Here is a 6,279-nt window from a genome sequence, read left to right as displayed (position 1 = left end):
GGCACAAAGACCATTTGGGCCCTGCACACCCTCGGGGCCCAGAGGTGCCAGAACTGGGACGGCCATGCCCGCCCACTTTTTAACATGGGCATAGTAGCCTTGGGCAGACACAGAGTGGCAGCAGCATGGGTGTAGTTTGTGGGGGGGGCATTGCAGGGGCAGCCTGGCAGCGGGCAGCCTGGCAGCGGGAACCCGGCTCAGGCACAGAGCGAGCCCAGGTGGAGTGCGTCGGCAGCTGAGGCCGGGCCAGTAGCAGTTGGAGTTGCACCAGAGGAGCCCTCCCTGCCTGGCTCCTCACTGCCTGTGACCTTCCTGGGGTTCCCCACTGCCTCCCAGGTCAGGGCAGGGCCTCCTCTGCCTACAGAGCATGTCTTCAGGTCCCGGGAAGGGGGCATGAGGCCAGACCAGAGCCCCGGCCCCTGGGTCCCACTGATAGCGGCGTGCCCCGGGGGCTGGAGACATGGCTGGGGGCTGCTCTCAGGCACCCTGGCCCCCACCTAGGGCAGGTGGAGGGTCTGGGGCTCCCCATAGCGGCCTGAGCTCCCTGGGCAGCTCCTACCAGGGCCCAGCTCTGGCTTCTGTCCTGGCCAGGGGTGAGGCTCTGGGGGAAGAGGAGGACCAGGAGGTGGGGCCACAGTTCCAATACCGGTGGCTCCTCCACTTCTACCCAGGTTCTGGCATTCCTGCGGGGCCCCCCAAATTGACTAGGGCCCCTTGGCACAGGCCCCATGCGCGCGTACATTAATCTGCCACTGTCCACATTGCTCCAGCATAGGAGTTTCCCCAAAGTCCATAGGCAGTGGGTATAAGAGGCCAGGGCAGGTTAAGCCTCCCCAAACTGCTGGCCCACCACCTTTGGAGCCTGCTGCTGCCGAAAGGGTGGGTGCCCCGGCCGTGGCCCTACCTATGCTCTGCCCCGAGGCCTTGCTTCCGTTCCTTCTCTTCCCCCACAAGGCTCCACCTCTTCCCTTTCCCCACTCTGCCCACACGACGGCCTTGTGGAAGAGGGTGAAGAGGCGCATGCAAGTGGTGAGCAGCCAGCTGGCAGGCAGCGGAGTCTGGGGGAGGGGCAAAGAGGTACATGTGGTAGGCGGGGGCCTCAGGGAGAAGGCCAAGCATGCCGGTGGTGGAGCATGGGAGGGGATTCAGGGGAAGGAGGCTGAGCGGGGGCGGGCCTCAGGGTGGGGCTGCAATCCAGGCATGTCCAGTTTCCCCAAATGAAGGAGTCACGTGCCGCCTATGCCAAGGTCCCAGGTAAGGTGGAAAAGCTGCCATGGGTCTGGAATGTGGATGAGTTGACAAATGGGCACTCCCCACATTCTGGCATAGTTACAGCTATCTTTTTTCCCTCCATTTTCTCTCTCCCTTTTCTGCCTGCTCCTTTCCCCCTCCTTCTTGGCATCTTTTCCTCTCTGTGACTTCTTTTGTTTGCCACCTCTTTATCTTTTTGCTCACTTTTCCCCTTCCTATCTCTCTTCCTGTTTCCCCTTCTGTGCTAGCTCTGATCCTTCCCATTCTGCCACTCCACAGAACGCTACAGATGAAGGGAGTCCATTAGTGCAACCCACAGCTGAACTGAGGGCCCTTGGAGAACAGAAGAGAAACTTGAGTAGGCTGGCTGCTGCCTGAGCCTTCACTTTTGAATATGTACACCGCTTTTGCAGACAGCTACATTAGTGGCCACCATGGGGGCAGAGAGGGAAGGTGGGTGGCTTTTCAAGGAGCCACCAGCTGCTTTATCTCAGATCCAGCAGCACTTTTGCACTTTTGCGTGGCTGAATGGATCTGAATGGTTCTGCAACTTTCTCCATCAACACTGATCCCCTTCCTTTGCCCAAGGTCTCCCCACACCAGTTTGGTGTGTCCCACCTCCCTCCCCCAGGCTGGGAAACACCACAACACTTTTGCTTTTACTTCATCCCACGAGAGACCCAAAACCTTATGTCAATATCTTCTTTATAGAGATGCTGTTAATTTTCCTTTAATATATTTTTAAAAGATAAAGTCCAATAATAATCTCCTGATAAATTTAAACCATTTACCCTTTTTTCACGGACTTAGGGCTTGTCTACATGGAGATTTAGTGAGTGGCACGCTTGGATATAAATCTACAGCACACTAGCTTGCCATGCACTAACTGGGTCTGTGGACAGTGCTACTATGCACTGAATGTTTTGTAGCACGCTCTGATGTACTGCTGCTGGAAATTTTAGTGCACAGTAGCAGGGTCCAAACAGCCAGCTAGTGTGCTGTAATTTACCCCTCAGCTTGCCATGCACTAAGTTTACATGTAGACAGGCCCTTATATGGGATGTGTTCCTAATGCAAGTTAGTGGAAAACCGTGATGCAATCCTAAGGTCAGGACAAGTCAGTGGAAAGGCACTCAGAGCTAGATTCACAAGTGAAATGTAGGTGCCTAACTATCTCTTTAGGCACCTACGGCCAACATTTAGGTGCCACTGGCATTCACAAAACCACTGCTCAGCTGCCACCTAACTCTGCAGGTGCCTAAGATTCTACTGATAAAGTTCTCTAAATATCTGCTGCTGGGCATGCACGCATCTGCCTACATCTTGACATAACTGAATAGGTCTGTGCCTAACTCATGCCTAAGCCCTAGAGGAATGCACAAACTAGGTGTCTTCCTGCCTGTCCACCAGTTCAGACCTCACACAAAACACAGCCGAGGAAGGGAGTAGTCTATATGCCCCCTTTATGCCCAATAGCCCAGTGATAAGAGCACTCACCCAGGATGTGGCAGACCTGATGTCAAATCCCCATTCTGCCTGATGTGGAGCAAGGATTTAAACCCAGGAGTCCTCCCTCAGACTGGGCTATAGACTATTCTGGGACAGGTTTCTCTTAAGGTCTCCTGTTGAGGGTGGTCCATGCCTCCTCCTTGGTTTTCCTTAAGAAAGGGATGAACTGTGTGAGGCGCCTAACTTCAGGATAGGATTCATGGCTGTGAATTCCAAGTGGAGGGAGGCACCTCCCTCTGGTCCAGAGTTAGGTGCTTAATTCCCTTTGAAGGGCAAGGCTTAGGTCACACCTGTCTCCTCAGCATTTGCTACTGGCTAGCTTAGGCAGCTCAGCATGATGCTTTTTGTGAATCCCCATCTTAAGTGCCTAACTCTCTCCATGCATTGTATAGAGAGCCTGATACCTAACTTGGGGTTATGAATGTCACTTGGCAGGAGGACACATAAAAGTTAGGCACTGCAATGCTCAGTGTTGTAATGTCTAGATCTCCCTTGTGAATCTCACCTCACAGCAGGGGCGCTGAAACAGCGGGAGGGGAAGTGGGGACCAAGAGACAATGACCCTCCCACTTCTTGAAAGTGGATGGGCCTGGCCTGTCCACTCTTTGACCGAGCCCGGCTCCCTGCCCCTTCTCTTCCTCCCCAAGGCCCTGCCTCCTGACCAGGCCGGAAGCTGGAGTCTGGACCGGGTAAGAGTGGCCCAGGGAGCTGTGGGGTGGAGTGGACCCCGCACCTGCCCGGGGCAGGGGGGGCCCTGAGAGCAGTCCCAGCCCATGTACGGCCCCTCACCCAGGGTAGGTGGAGGACCCAGGTGGCTCTTTGGCCCCTGAGAGCCCACCCCCAGGCCAGGCTGGAAGCTGGAGCCAGGTCAAAGTAAGAGGCATGTGGGTAGCTGTGGGGGGCTGCAGATACTCCACCTATCCTGGGCGGGGAGCCCAAGGGCAGGGACATGGGTTGGGGGCTGCTCTTGGGCCCCCCACCCTGGGGAGGTGGAGGGACCTGAGCTCCCCAGCCAGGATCCATCTTGCAGCTTGGCAGGGGGCGCGGCCTCAGAGAGGAGAGAGGGATAGGGGTAGGGACACAAAGGGTGCAGGGCTTTGTGCCCCCCCCCCACTTTTAGGCAGAATCTGTTGCCCCTGCCTCACAGACTCCTTCAAAAGGGGCATCATAAACAGATACTACTGTGCATGTCAGTGGGTTCTTTTTAATATTAATTTCATTATTTCAATATTATATGAAGAAAAATCCCCAGAGGTAATTCATATGAATGAAAACTAAGACCTTGCTCTAGAAAACAATTAAGCCTAAGGGCTAAATTCAGTGGGACTACTAGCAGAGTGAGTACTGCTAAAACTAAGACTTGTCCACACTAAAAGTTAGGTTGACCCAGCTACATCACTCAGGGCTATAAATATCCACATCTTTGAGTGACTAATTAAGGCAACCTAACACTGGTCAATTTTTGAAAAGAGAACCTGTATTACATCACAGGCCTCTATGCTGACTTTGGGTATAAAATTATTCTTCTTGAAACAGACATGTAGAAAACATTTTTTCAATGAAGTAAAGAGAAAAAGTAAAAACTAATTATCAAGCACTGCATTGGCTTAAATCTTGAGGCCTCCTCAGGATAAAACCAACAAGAACCACTGGATTATAGTGTAACTGTCAAATGTCCTGTTTTTAGTTTATTGTTTAAACATACAATTATTTAATATACAAATGCTATCATGTGATGCAAGTCAATTTTTCCTCCAGCAATATATCAGGGAAAAAACAAATGATGAATTCACTTAAAATGTTGAATGTAATATGTGAAAGAATATTACAATGGCTCATATATACGACAAACAGAAACATGAGACCCTGGAAAATGCACACACTATTCATAGTATGTTTACTCCCAAGCAGATTGGCCTTTGCATATGGGTGGACCGTATGATTCTGTCAAAACTGAAACCTGATAAACTCTTACCTCCTGCTTTTACACTGAGTCAGTGATTGCACATGACACATTAAAAAGGGATATAACTATGCAGGCATTACTTTTGTTATTTTATTGGTCCATAGTAAACAACATATGTAATTGCTATGTATTTTTAGCATTTTTTCATATACTTTAAAAATGTTTGATATGGAGTTCAGATAGCAATGGTTTATAGTAGAGCTGAGAGAATAATTTATGGCAATTTATTTGGTTGATTTAGCTTCTTTTTCTGCTCATGACATGCATATGAGCAGATTGTGATTTCCCCAAATGTATTCATCATATGAGTTCATTCAATGAATATCCTTTTAGTTTTTTTAACTCAAAAATTGTTTATGTATAGTGGAAATTTGAGTTGTGTTAGTCACAATCGGTCATGTTATTTTTTCTCATCCTTGACTGGTATGAATACCTATATGTATGAACTTAACATTTGGCTCTTGTGAGTATTCAAAGGTGCAACTTTGAAATTTTCTTCCCACAAAATTTTTTTGCCCATAAAACTTATTTGTTTGAATTGTTTGCAGAAATGGAATACAAATGAGTTATGAACATTGCTAAGGTGAATTCATCAACAAATATTTGCCAAACTTTTTGCATTATTTCCCTAGCTCTAGGTTATAGTGACACCTGTCTCCAAACATTTCAAGCATGCTCTGCAGCTAGTACTAATTTAGTATTCAGGACATGTCAGTGGACCAGGTAATTTGGATTGCAGTTATACTGATGTAAATCCAAGGTGGTGTCACTGTCTTTAACAGATTAATTCTCGATTTACACCAGTGTAACAGAGTGCAGAATTTTTTGTCCATCATGTCTGTTTAAGTTCTATGTTTTGGTGCAGGGACTGTTGTTTCCTATGTATTTGTACAGTGTCTAATGCAGTGACCTGATCTCAGCTGGGACTTCTAGATGCTGCTGTAAATAATAAATACATTTTTAAAAATTAAGCCAAATATTAGTCTTAATGGGCCAAACTCTGCTTGTTTTACTTCCACAATACTCTCATTTAAGTCAAACTTCAGTGTTCAGACCACTTCAACACTGATGGCTCAGAGACCATAGGTGCTGGAACTAAGGGTGCGGGGGGTGCTGCACCACCCCCTGGCTTGAAGTAGTTTCCATTATATACAGTGTTACAGTTTGGTTCAATGGCTCTCAGCACCCCCCACTATGAAAATTGTTCCAGCACCTCTGGCTCAGACTGACACCATTACATAGCTTACTTCGAGCCACCTCACAATCTTGGGGATGGGAGAAGGGAATAATGTATTACACATTTCCTAAGTGATATAAAATGCTTTGTTTTGATGTTCTGCTCATGTGTGGTACATAAAGGGCTGCTTTCAGCCCTGGATTACACTGGCTCCTGCTAGTATAACTAAAACCCAGGGCCCCCACCTGTGAAAAGGTAATCTGAATGGGAGTTGTAGTGACAGAGGACATCCACAAACCTTGCACGGTTAAGAGGTCTTCAGTCAGCCAGGGGAGAAGCCAAAGTGGATGGCACTGGCTGGGGCATTTAAACAGCC

The sequence above is a fragment of the Lepidochelys olivacea genome (genome assembly GCF_965140295.1).
Source record: "Lepidochelys olivacea isolate rLepOli2 genome assembly, chromosome: 1".
NCBI classification, from domain to species: Eukaryota; Metazoa; Chordata; order Testudines; family Cheloniidae; genus Lepidochelys; species Lepidochelys olivacea.
The sequence above is the reverse complement of the archived record's forward strand: the minus strand, read 5'-3'. Positions refer to the sequence as shown.